A 12,887-nucleotide genomic window follows, 5' to 3' on the forward strand; every position below is an offset into this window, starting at 1 on the left:
TTGTGAAATAGGGATAATGGTTGAACTTACTTACATCATCTGTCGTAACAGTGCTCTGTTCACAGAAAGTCTGAATAAATGTTCTATGAAGTGGAATTAATAGTTGACCTTTCAGTAGCTGGGCACTTAAATGCAACCAAGGTTGTACTTGGTTCAGAATATGCTGTCAAGGAGATGAACATGACTTTCAGTTTTAAATGCTAATGTAAAGCTACAACTATTAGCTAGATGTAAGCTGTTCATTAGAAAGAGAAATACGGATTTGACATCTGCAATGAGCTAGTGCCTTCTCTAGCTGCTGCAGCTGCAAAGATGGGAAAAGCAGCTATTATCTCCACCCTCATGAAGCTTGTAATCTAGCCAAGAAGATAAACATTAAACAAATAATGGCATAAAAGTAGACAATTGCAAGTGTGCAAAGTACCAGGTCTTACAGGAATGCAAAATAGGTGGATCTAACCTAACCTGGGGGATCAGAAAAGGCTTCAAAGAGGAAATGAGAGTTGGAGAGAACAGGGTAATTAGCCAAAAGGAGGGTGGATAAGCATTCCAGGAAAAAGAAATGGTATTTGCATAGGCCCCTAAGTGAGAAGACTCTGCTCAATTCAAATTACTGAGAAAAGTTCAGTGTAGCAGAAGGGGATAAAGAGTAAACAGAGGTGCTAGAAGCTAGAGAGGTTGCCTATTGGGCAGTAAGAAGTGTTAGAGGATTTTAAGTAGGGAAGTGATATGATCAGATGTGCAATTTTAAATTATTTGTTTATTAATTTATTAATTAATTTATTTATTTTGTCTTTTTAGGGCCCACAACATATGGAAGTTCCCAGGCTAGGGGTCCAATCGGAGCTGCATCTGCCAGCCTACACCACAGCCACAGCAATGCAGGATCCGAGCCACATCTGCAACCTACACCACAGCTCATGACGATGCCAAATCCTTAACCCACTGAGTGGGCCAGGGATCGAACCCACGTCCTCATGGATACTAGTTGGGTTTTTCACTGCTTAGTCATGATGGGAACTCCCAGGTGTACATTTTTTAAAAAGTCATTATGACAGAAATGAGGAGGCTGGGTTGAGGAGGTAAGGCTGTACGGGGAAAGGTGGACAGGGAAGCTTTTATATTGTTTTAGTCAAATGGTGATGGCAGCCTGAACCAGTGAGGCAGGATGTGTGGATTTGATGATTAGGTGTATGAGAAGGAGGTGTCAATTTTCCTGGCTTAAACAAGGGGATGGATGGTCTTACCATATGCCTGGCAGAGAACGCTGGAGAAGTAGCAATTTGGGGGGAAAGTTCATGTGTTAATTTCAGGATATTTTTGAGTGAGAGGCACTTAAAAAATATTCAAGAGGATCTATTAAGAAAGCACCTACATGTGAGGAGCTCAAAAGAAAGACTTGCCTGTTCAAATAGATTCAGATGTTAGCAGCACACAGATAGACATGGAAACTATGATGAGACATCCAAGGAGAAAGTGAAGGGTGGGAAGGGAAGATATCTTGGGACAGAACTCTAGGGAACCCCACCATTGTCAAGTTAGTAGAGATTAGGAACTCATAACCAGTAATGAAAACAGAGAAGGAACAGTCAGAGGTAGAAGGAAAACCAGAAGGCCCAGTTCCCCTCCCCCAAAAATGATTACGAAAGAGGAAAGCGTCAATAGTATTAAGAGTTACTGAGAAGCCAGGGCAGCTGAGAACTATACTGTGTTCTTTGGATTTGGGGACAAGGAAGTCATTGGTGACCTTGGTGGGATCAGTTTCTATTGTATGCTGAAGGCTGAAGCCAGATGGCTGTGAGTTGAAAAGTTGAATGTGAGATAAGAAAATGGTGATAATTACACCAACAATGTTACCAAATTAGTCGAGCAGACCAAGGGGTCCTAGCTCTGGCTGGGACCTCTCATCTTGGCCAGGGAGAGTCTTTTTCTAATCCAATTCACACAGCCAATAACAAAACTGATGCTAAAATTAGAACAGCATAAGCTTTATTCAATGGTCAAAGGAGGGAGAAGTGGGAACCTAGTTTGCAAGTCAACTTCTCAACCTAATTCGGTGGAAATACCAAATATATGGGAGGGTCAAAGTAAAAGGGAGGGATTTGGAAAAAGTGGGAAGAATATTCATGGGTTATCTGAGAACAGAGGTGTGGCTTGGACCAGGAACTTAGGCAACTCTCTTTTCTGTCCCTGTATGGGCAATTCCTGTTGTTGTCATGGCAACTGTCATTCGTCTTGGCACTGGTGGGTATGTCATTTAGCATGCTAATGGATTACAAAAAGCATATAAAGAGGCTCAAGGTCTTCTGGAAGTCAAATCTTCCATCATCTTGGGCCTGGTTCGTTCCAATCAGTTCTTGTTTATTTTTCTCTTTGCAGCTTCTTCCTGAAACTTAGATAAGAGTAATCAGTTTCTATTTGAGGAAGGGGTAGGGGTATGATTCTGGGGCAATAGCCTTGGTAACAAAAACATTTTCTAGAAATTTAGCCAGGAAGATGAGGTAGAGGAAGGGCTTTAAAGGGGAGAAATATGAGCAGCTTTAAATGCTGATAATGACAAAGCCAGTAGATGTTGAAAATCTAGACAAAAGAAAGATTCCCAAGAAGGCAGCAGGGGATAGGACCCAGAACACAGGAGGAAGAGTAACTTCCCCATGAGAAGGTCAAGGGTGAGGCAAACTCAAGAATGGGAGTTCCCGTAGTGGTGCAACAGGATCGTCAATGTTTCGGGAATGCCGGGATGCGGGTTCAATCCCTGGCCAGGCACAGTGGGTGGATCCAGTGTGGGATGCATCTGTGGCTTGGATCTGATCGCTGACTCAGGAACTCCATATGCAAAGGGGTGGCAAAAAAAAAGAGATATTTGTAGATTTGGCAGGCAGAAGCTGTTGTACTTCCTGTGCAATGCTTGTGATTGCCTCAGACACAAAGGGTGTCATCTGCTAGTGAATGAGCACAGGTGAAGTCAGAGGAAAGATGTCAAGTATTCAAAGTGCTAAGCAAGGTGAAGACCATTCACACACAGTGACTCAAGGAGACGATATGCGATCTTCTGCAGCTACATTCATGACGCAGTGGTTACCCAAAGGTGATGAACTGTTGGAATCATTTACTCACCAATTTTTACTGTATATCTGTTCCATGCTAGACTCTCTGCTATGCGCTGCATTCTACCGGACAGATGTCACTCAAGAAAGATTAGGACAAGGTAATTTTGGATATTAATAAGAGAGTGGTTTAAATGATGGACCACTGAATCCTAATCTCTGTTAGGGAGGAAAGATTTCTTCCTCTGGCCTCTTAGGTCCTGTGGCTGGGCCTGAGAATTAAACTGACAAAGGACAGATTAACAGGAGAGGAGCATACAAGTCTTATTTGAATACGATTTTCATGTGGCACAGGAGCCTTTATAGAAAAGGACTGAAGACCCAAAGAAGCAGATAGGCCTCTGAGAGCTCATATACAATTTCAGCAAAGAACAATACATTGTGGAGATGTAACAAGTCAAAGAATAAGGGTTTTGGGCTAGAGGCAGGAGATTGCAGGGGAAAGTTAGAAAATATATGGGGAGAAACTAATGAAAGATAAGGGCTAGATCTGCTTGTGCAGATTCATCTCATTACTAGTGATAAGACTCTTCCCCCTTTCCTGGTACAGACAGGGCATCTTTCTCGCTAGAAATTTGTGTCCTGCTTTTCGGTAGAAAGAGGAAGGCAGAGAGCCCTTCCTATACCTACTGTTTCTGAAGTGTCTTGAACTCAAAATAATCAATATGTCAAACTGGCATATTTCGGAGAGTTCCCTGGTGGCCTAGCAGTTAAGGATTCAGCATTGTCACTGCCGTGGCTGGGGTTCAATCCCTGACCCAGGAATTTCTGCATGCTATGGGCATAGCCAAACAAAAAAACAAAGTGGCACATTTTGGGGTGGTAGGTTCTGATCCCCTTCCGCTCGATAGGGAGGAAAGTGAAGGAAAGTAGATGGATGAGTATGTAGACAGCAGAGTGAGAAAGCCACTGAAGGGCTCCATGAAATGAAAGAATGGGTATCTGCTGCCACCACGGGAGAATGGGAGGTTGTGGCCAGAGACTAAGATTTCTGAGTTACCGCTCTGAACTGTTGAGGTGACTAAGAATTGGTGGCTGATGTGAAGGAAAGATGATGTCACAGCAGCCAGAGTGACCTTTTTTATTTATTTTTTATTTCACTTACTTTTCATTTTTTAGAGTTTTATTGAAGTATAGTTGACTTACATGGCTGTGATAATTTCTGTTGTACAATAAAGTTATTCAGTTATACATATACACACATCCATTCCAGAGTGATCTTTTTTAAATACAAATTTGAGGGAATTCCCGTTGTGGCTCAGTGGAAATGTACCCGACTGGTATCCATGAGGAAATGGTTTAAATCTTGCTCAGTGGGTTAAGGATCTGGCACTGCCATGAGCTGTGGTGTAAGTCGCAGATGCGGCTCTGATCTGGCATTGCTGTGGCTGTGGTGCAGGCTGGCAGCTCCAGCTCCGAATGGACCCCTAGCCTGGGAGCTTCCATATGCTGCCAGTGCGGCCCTAAAAAGCAAAACAAACAAACAACAACAAAACCAAAACCAAATTTGAATGTATCCCGTTTACACCTATAATCTGTTCTTAGGAAAAAGATTAAAAAACCCTTAACATGGTCTGTTAGGTCCTGATCTCCCTCCCAGCTTCATCTCAATGATGCCTCTTTCCAGCCACCCCTACCTTCTCCCTCAAGGTCTTTGAAAATGCTGTTTCCTTGACCTGAAGTCCTTCACCTTAACCAGCCCTCAAGAGCTCTATCAGTTATCCCCTCCTCGACTTTCATATCTAGGTATCAGCCTAATGGCACTGCCTCGAAGAGAGCTTCTTTGCCCTCAGACTAGTTCTGTGAATCTTTCCTTCATAATGATTATTATAAGTTATCATATACTTATGTGATATTTAGAAATTACATTTGTGTCTCTCAGGAGAGCAGCACAGTGCTTTGCTTCTCGTATACAAGCAAGGAGCCCTGTGCCTAAGACATTAGGTGCTTAAAAATATTAAATGATAGATACACACTACTATACATAAAATAGAGCAGAGTTCTCGAAGTAGCAAGTGGGTTAAGAATCCAACTGCAGCAGCTCAGGTTGCATGGAGGCGTGGGTTCGATCCCTGGCTCAGAAACTTCCATATGTCGTGGGTGTGGCCAAATAAATAAATAAACAACAAGCACCTACTGAATAGCACAGGGAACTATATTCAATACCACGTAGTAACCTATAATGGAAAAGAATCTGAAAAAGAATATATATGTGTGTGTATGTATATATATATATATATATATATATATATAACTAAATCACTTTCCTGTACACCTGAAACTGATACAACTTTGTAAATTAATTATACTTCAAAAATAAATAAATAAAGGCGTTTTCTTACGGTGCAGCGGTTTAAGAATCCAGAGTTGTCGCTTGGGTAGCTGCTGTGGCACAGATATGATCTGTAGCCTGGGAACTTACACATACCTCGGGTGCAGCCAAAAAAGGAAATAAGAAACATTTTAATGTTTTAAATAAATAAAGATAATATTTTTAATATTTGTTAAATGAGTGGATAAATAAAGAGCTTAAGTGACTTGCTCAAAGTCATTGGTTGGGCCTGCTAAGCATAACAGTATCCGTATTTATAATATGTGTTTATTATACTTTACACCTTTGTGACATTTGCATGTATGTCATGATGAGTGAATGACACCAGCTGTCATGACTGATAGCAAAAAAGACACAAACATGAAGGGAATAGTGATACAAAACAGGAGGCAACACAGCATGGAGGTCTCATACCCAGAAGTCTTCCCTGGGGTTTTTTCTATAGAAGGAGGGTGGTGACAGGGCAAGATGGGCCCTTTTCCAAAACATGAAACTTTACTCTATTCTGGTCTCTCCTCCTGCCTGGCCATTGTGGAAGTTCCAGCATCCTATGTGCCTGTCCACCAAGGGAGGGTGTCATGTGCAAAACAACCCCTGCACATCCTTGAGTATGGACTGCATGACTGGGTAAAGAGAAGGCTCATTTTTCAAACACATCCCCAGCCGGCCCCAGGCCAGATTCAGGAATAGACCAGCCCATCTCTTCCTTTATTATCAATTGGTAGCAAGATACTTTGACCTATTAACTCAGGATTTTTTTCATATGTTTTCTTGCAACCCTCCAGATCTTCTCCCATTTTGCAGCCAGAGTATGAGCCATCCACTGACTCAAACAAAAGAGAAGTATTTTCCTGAGTTCAAATGAACACACTCCACAGGGAACAAGGTAATGGATTTGAGAGAATGATGCCAGAACAAGATTCTCCACCCCAAAGGATTGTGTAATGGGTCAAGAAATGTTCCCTGAGAGGGGATACAGAATACATGAGCTGCTAGTTTGCTCCTGGAAAAAAAGACATCTTGTCCCCACCCCTCATCCAACTGCTGGATATGAGACAAGAGAAATCCCAGGTACGTGGGAGTAACCGCCCCTCATTGTAGGAGAGCTTAAGGAAGCTTCAAGATGTCAGAACAGAAATGGCTATGGAGTTTGTCTCAATTCACCGGGTTGAGGCCGCCACACAGAGAGCCCCCAGCCTAACTGGATGCAGCTCTAGGAAATGATTCTAGTATGCTCACGAGGAGCCAAAAGCCTTTGCACAGCCCCCCATCTCTGACATGCAGGGGCTTCAAGGAGAGCTTTGGTAGCAAGGACAGTCACCGATCTTAAGGGGGCTTTTGAGTAGCACCAAGGTCCATCTAAGCAGCCATCTGGCAGCCCAATCTCCAAGGGCCAGATAAGACAATAGATCTCAGTGATGTCATCTTGGGCACCTGCCTGATCTCCATTCTTCCTCCCATCATTTGCACTCCTTAAACTTAGAGCTGATACTATGGATGAGGAGAAAGGATCTTTGAATTGTCTAAGATTATGTTTTTGCCTCTTGGAAGAAACTGAACCTTATATCAATTTTAGACATTCATTATTTTCTATATTAAGGAAATGGAGGGAGTTTACCTGGTGACCTAGTGGTTGGTTAGGGCTTCACTGCTGTGGCTCAGTTTTGATCCCTGGCCCGGAAACTTCCACATGTTGTGTGTGCAGAAAAAAAAAAAAGTAACTTTTTTATTTACTGAGAAATAAAACTCACATTTCTCACACACTTGGGTTTATGAACAGAGATGCATATTCTTTACAGGTTTGCTAGTGATCTTTTCCTGCATTAATGTCTGGTCTCTACAGCTGAACTGCAAGATTTTTAAGGCTGGATTGTAGCCCCTCCCTGCCCTCTTTTCTTCCTACTGAGCACCTTATACATAACAGGATGGAATTTTTGAGAGAACAGGATGGAATAGGATGTGCATGATTATTTTTTTTCCATGTTATTGGCCAGAGAATCATGAGTCTCTCAGCCCTGACTTCATTTGTAAGTTGTAAAAGTTCCCCCGAGTATTCATTTTTCACATTAAGAGATAGCAAGAATTTGCCAAACACCCACCATGTGCAAAGACTCCTTCCGTTTCTTCCTGGGGATGCAGCCCTTGTCATTAAGGACTTGTTATTGGAGATGTGGACAAAATGTAGCAGCATGAATTGTACATGCATTAACTTTGACTTTAGGATAGCAGCTAGGAGGCTATATTGCTGCTATTTTAAATACACGTATAAACTGATTGCCAAAATGACAAATACTTATTTGATAGAACTTGCAACATTTAGAAGTAAACAAATTGCACCCATAAACTCAGAACCTGGAAAATTAGAAGTAATCGATGCTGACACTTTGGTGTATATCACTACTTCTGCATTGTAAAAATGTATCATGATGGATTGGAGTTTGTTATTTAAAGAAAACCCTGATATACTAGGGTGTGTGTGTGTGTGTGTGTGTGTGTGTGTGTGGTTTTTGCTTTCTCCTAAAAAGGGGATCTGGTGGAATTTGAGAGTTTCCGTGACTAAACATATTCAGTGACCAAATATAGTACACTGATGAAAGAATTTTGAAATTGTATTGCAGTTAGAAAAAGTTGAAAATTAGGTTTCTGGTAGCTGGGTGGGGTGGGAAACCAAACAAAATGTGCCTTTGAATCTAATCCATGACCAATCCATAAGAATAGTTCTATTGATTAATTCAAATGTCACCTCCTCACTGAAGCTCTCCTTTTTCCCTCTGGCAGTTGGCCAACTATTTCCTCTGTGCTCTCAAATATTTCCACTATTTATATTTAACAATATTTTCATTATTTTAATAAAAATAACATACACTATTATTTCTATATTATATTTTAGGGAGGCAGTATGGTGTGGTGGTTAAAAACTTAGATTTTGGATTTAAACATCTCAAGTTCAAATTCCAGACTTACCATTTGCTGGCTGCATGACCTTGGACAAGCTATTTAGCCTCGCTGAACCTGTGTTCTCATCTGTAAAACAGGAATAATAACACCTACATCGTAGAGTTTTCCTGAGAGACAAGTAGGACATTATTTGCAACATACTGATCCACCCCAAAACACAGTCAATAAATAATAGGTATAATTATTTTTATTACAGAACTTGCTGTGTTGGTTGCATTGCAATTATGGGTTTAGGAATGCTTTCCTCACTGGACTGTGAACGCCTAGACAGCAGGCCCTGGGGTCCTGACCTCTTTAATCCAGCCTCCCTTCCAGCTAGCAGAGTAGTCCTTAAACAGTAAGCAATCCACATTCATTCGCTGGAGGATAGCATAACTATGGAAAGTGCCAAATCTAATACTTTTTCCCTAGGAGTCCTATATTTTTACTCAGGATTTTAGAACAAATTCATAACTGCAAACCATTGACTCTTTCTTTTTTTTTTTTTTTTTTTTTTTTTTTTTTTTGTCTTTTAGGGCTGCACAGGCAATATATGGAAGTTCCCAGGCTAGGGGTCCAATCAGAGCTGCAGCTGCCTGCTTATAGCACGGTCACAGCCATGCAGGATCCAAGCCACATCTGCAACCTATACCATAGCTCACTGCAATGCTAGATCCTTAACCCACTGAGGGAGGCCAGGGATTGAACTTGCGTCCTTATGTTTGCTAGTTGGGTGCATTACCACTGAGCCATGACAGGAACTCCAAACCATTGACTCTTACAATCAATATTCTACAGGGCCACTTCCACTCTAATGCAAGCTAATGTTTAATGAGCGCTTACTATGTGCAGGTTTTATCATAGTGCTTTTTTGTATTTAAATCACTCTATGAGGGGGATATTATATCTTTAACAGATGCGGAAACTGAGGCCCAGAGAGGGTGCTGTGAACTCTGTGACTTCTGAGATTTTTCTTAGGGACCCCAGGGGACTTCCTAGCTCTCTGTCCTTCCATTTAAGTATGGGGACAGGAGGTGAGCAAAAGAAGCCACCACGTATTTTTCTTTCTCTTTAGTAAAACATTTTATTTATTTTTGCAGTCTCTTTTCTCTTCTGGAAAAATAAACAGAGAAATTCTTGCTTCATTCAAGATTTTACCCCTGCTGAGGTCCGTGATGGGATTTCTTCCCTGCAGAGCCCTGTTCAAGGATGCAGATGAAGGTTAGTTAGACTCTGCTGAGCCTCCCAAGAGGGAATTATTGTTTTAAGAGTGTTTGAAATAGACTTTCAGTACGTTAAAATAATGACAATAATTCATGTCCCATCAGTGTGTTTAAAATAATTAAATCATCTGTGAAACCATGAAATATTAATACACCGAATAGAATTGAGAGTGGAAGGCATTAAGAATCTTCAGAAAAGCAACCTATTCTCAAGGAAAATATTTTATCCTATATGAACCGTGCTGCTATGTTCATGAAATTGATCAATTATTTGTTCACGTTGCCCACATGAGTGAAAGTTATATTTTAAAAATAAGAAAAACCTTGGAATGATTTTACTTCAAGGAAGCTGATTGGAATCTTTCCAGATTCCACATTTGTGCCTATTGACCAGAAGTCTTCTGACTTGGGAAAATATTTTTATTTTCCTCCCCCTTTCCTAAATGTCCTACAAAGACCTGCATTAGGATGGGAAACATTTTCTGAGTCCCAAAGGAATCTTCCATTTGCCTGAAAGAGATAGTCCAACTGAACGCTGAGAGAAGTCACTCAAGAAGAGGATGATGATGCCTTAGAATAACTTTTTGAACATTCTCTGCATGTTTTCTTCATTCATAATAACATCTGCCATAGAAGAGAGAAAATGTGATTCTAGAGCATTCCATTATTTTTCTTTCACATACATCATAAAAGATGCAAAAAGTCCCCCCCCCCTTTTTTTTTTGCTTTTTAGAGCTGTACCTGTGGCATATGCAGGTTCTCAGGCTAGGGGCCTAATCCAAGATGTAGCCACCAGCCTACACCACAGCCACAGCAACATCAGATCCGAGCCAAGTCTTTGACCTACACCACAGCTCAAGGTGATAGCAGATCCTTAACCCACTAAGCAAGGCCAAGGATCAAATCTGCAACATCATGGTTCCTCGTCGGATTCGTTTCCACTGTGCCCTGAAGATTACAACCATATGGTGACTAGCTTTTTTATTCTTTACAAAGTTTGTTTCCATTTACTTCCAGAAGTAGACAGATAAACAGCAAAGGCCACTACATTAGACCCAAGATCAACTGTTGCTCTTCTCTAAGGAAATAAATAAATTATAAGGAAGGGGAAAATCGACCAGGTCCCTCATATATGGATTTTGCCTCATTTTAGCTAAGATTCCCGTAATAATAACCTAAAACATGTTAAGAAGGAAAATTAATTCCATTTGGTGAAACTTCATCTGATGTGCTAACAGAATTCTCATGCAAGGTATGTCATGAATTTTTAAACCAAGGTCATCTGGTAGCTGGTGGCTGATCAGCAGTACTTTCTGTAGTGAAACAGGTAGCCCTTTCTTGGAAAAATACTTTGAAAAATACTATCCTTGTGGAACTTGGTCCCAGAATTGAGGATAGGATTGCTTTGGGTTCAATCCTTGGCAGGAGGGAATATTCTGAATGGATGAAATGAGAAGTGGTACAAAGAGTGGCAGGCAATGCCTTCACTCCAGCTACATAGTAGGTACTTGTTAAATGATGAATAAATGATGGAGAATGCTACTGGTTGTTGGGGGTCTTAAGGACTGTCCTTTGGGAAGCATGTCAGAAGCAACAAGTCTCATTTACTTCCATTAGGTGTGGGTTTACTTCTTCTCTTCCTTCATTTATCTTTTGCCTGCCATGTATCAGGATCTCTCCTTGGGACTGAAAATACAGCTATAAACAACACAGACACTGTTCTTATAGAGCTAACATCCTAAAAGATGGAGAGCAAAACAAACAAACAAACAAACAACCCCCCCCACACACACACACAGCTAGACCGGCTCATAGCATCAGATAGTACAAGTCTCTGGGGCTCCGGTCTTTTTTACATCGAGGTTAGGACATGCCTGGAATGAGGAGCAGCAAAGAGGGCCTCTTTGCAGAACTTCTGTCCCTGTCCCCTGTCCTAGGGGCCTGGCTGGTTCAACCTTCATCTTTGGAAGCTTTCAGTTAAAAAACAGGAAATAGAAGAGGGCCATTGCACTGGGGAAAAAAACAAAACAAAACAAAGCAATACAAAAACCTCCAAACTTGTCAGGATAATAAATGAATCTCATATCTTTTCTTTAAAAAAGGCTCATTTAGGTGTACAAGGCTTTAGTTAAACTGTATTTGCCACCAGAATAGTCAGACAATTTAAAGTGAATAAACATCCTTGAGAAAAATGGATATATGACTGGTTCTATAAAACTGTGATTATCATACAATGTCTTCTCTTCCTTCTCTGTCTCCATGCCCATCTTTATCACCACCATCCTTCCGTATTTCAATTTTCCTTATTATTTTATATAATTAAGTAAAACACAGGATGTGAAGTCTACATCTTCAGCAAGGCACATCGTCCGCTAATACTAGTCGATTTCCACTTCATTTGTGGCTCTGAAGGAGGGCACTATGTCCTTCTAACTTTCCACATTAAAATAGTCACAATTTGCTTTTTATGTGTAAGATTTCTCTACCACACAGAAGAATGGAGCTAAAGTCCTGTTTCATCTGTTCAGGTTCAGGCAAGCCCTTAAGTTGCATGTACATGGAGCCTTAGCCAAGAAACTTCCAGAATCAAATTTTAAATGTCTGGGTAGGAGTTCTTTGGTGGCCTAATGGTTAAAGATCCAGTATTGCCATTGCTGTGGCTTGGGTTCCATCCCTGGTCTGGGAATTTCTGCATGCCAAGGGTGCAGCCAAAAAAAGGGGGGCGCATCTTTGTGATGATTGATTAAACTTGAATGGCAGTCTGAGGATTAGATGATAATAAAGTATCAATGTTAAATTCCTTTTTTAAAAAATGGGGAGTTCCTGTTGTGGCTCAGTGGGTTAAGAACCTGACTCGTACCCATGAGGATGCAGGTTCGATCCCTGGCCTCACTCAGTGGGTTAAGGATCCAGCATGCTGTGGCGTAGGTCGCAGATGTGAGGATCTGACACTGCTGTGGCTGTGGTGTAGGCTAGCAGCTACAGCTCCAACTCCATCCCTAGCCTGGGAATTTCCATATGCCACAGGTGTGGTCCTAAAAAAAGAAAAAAAAAAAAAAAAAACTCTGGGTGGATGAACTAGAATTCACACTTCAGATTCTGACACTTGGATGGCATGCACAGCCAGTGTTGAATCTGTTTTCTAAATGGGTCCACTGTCATGTGTAACCAGTGTGGCTGGATCCTGAAGAGCAAGAGCATGGAGTGGAGCCAGTCTGGCAGCACTTAGGGACTCCTTATCCCTTCTTGCCTTCCCTGGGCAGGACCACACAGAGTTGGATGACAGCA

General features: G+C 41.3%; 1 protein-coding gene across 1 annotated transcript in view; it reads right to left on the reverse strand.

The window, feature by feature from the left end:
- Positions 5,373–12,887, reverse strand: part of LOC102166743 — a 54,705-nt gene continuing 47,190 nt past the window's right edge. Inside the window, exon 5 of the mRNA XM_021074733.1 lies at positions 5,373–8,463. The gene's annotated coding sequence lies outside the window, so the exon portion shown is untranslated. The remainder of the gene's footprint in view (positions 8,464–12,887) is intronic.

The sequence above is a fragment of the Sus scrofa genome, chromosome 15 (assembly GCF_000003025.6).
Source record: "Sus scrofa isolate TJ Tabasco breed Duroc chromosome 15, Sscrofa11.1, whole genome shotgun sequence".
Taxonomy (NCBI): Eukaryota; Metazoa; Chordata; class Mammalia; order Artiodactyla; family Suidae; genus Sus; species Sus scrofa.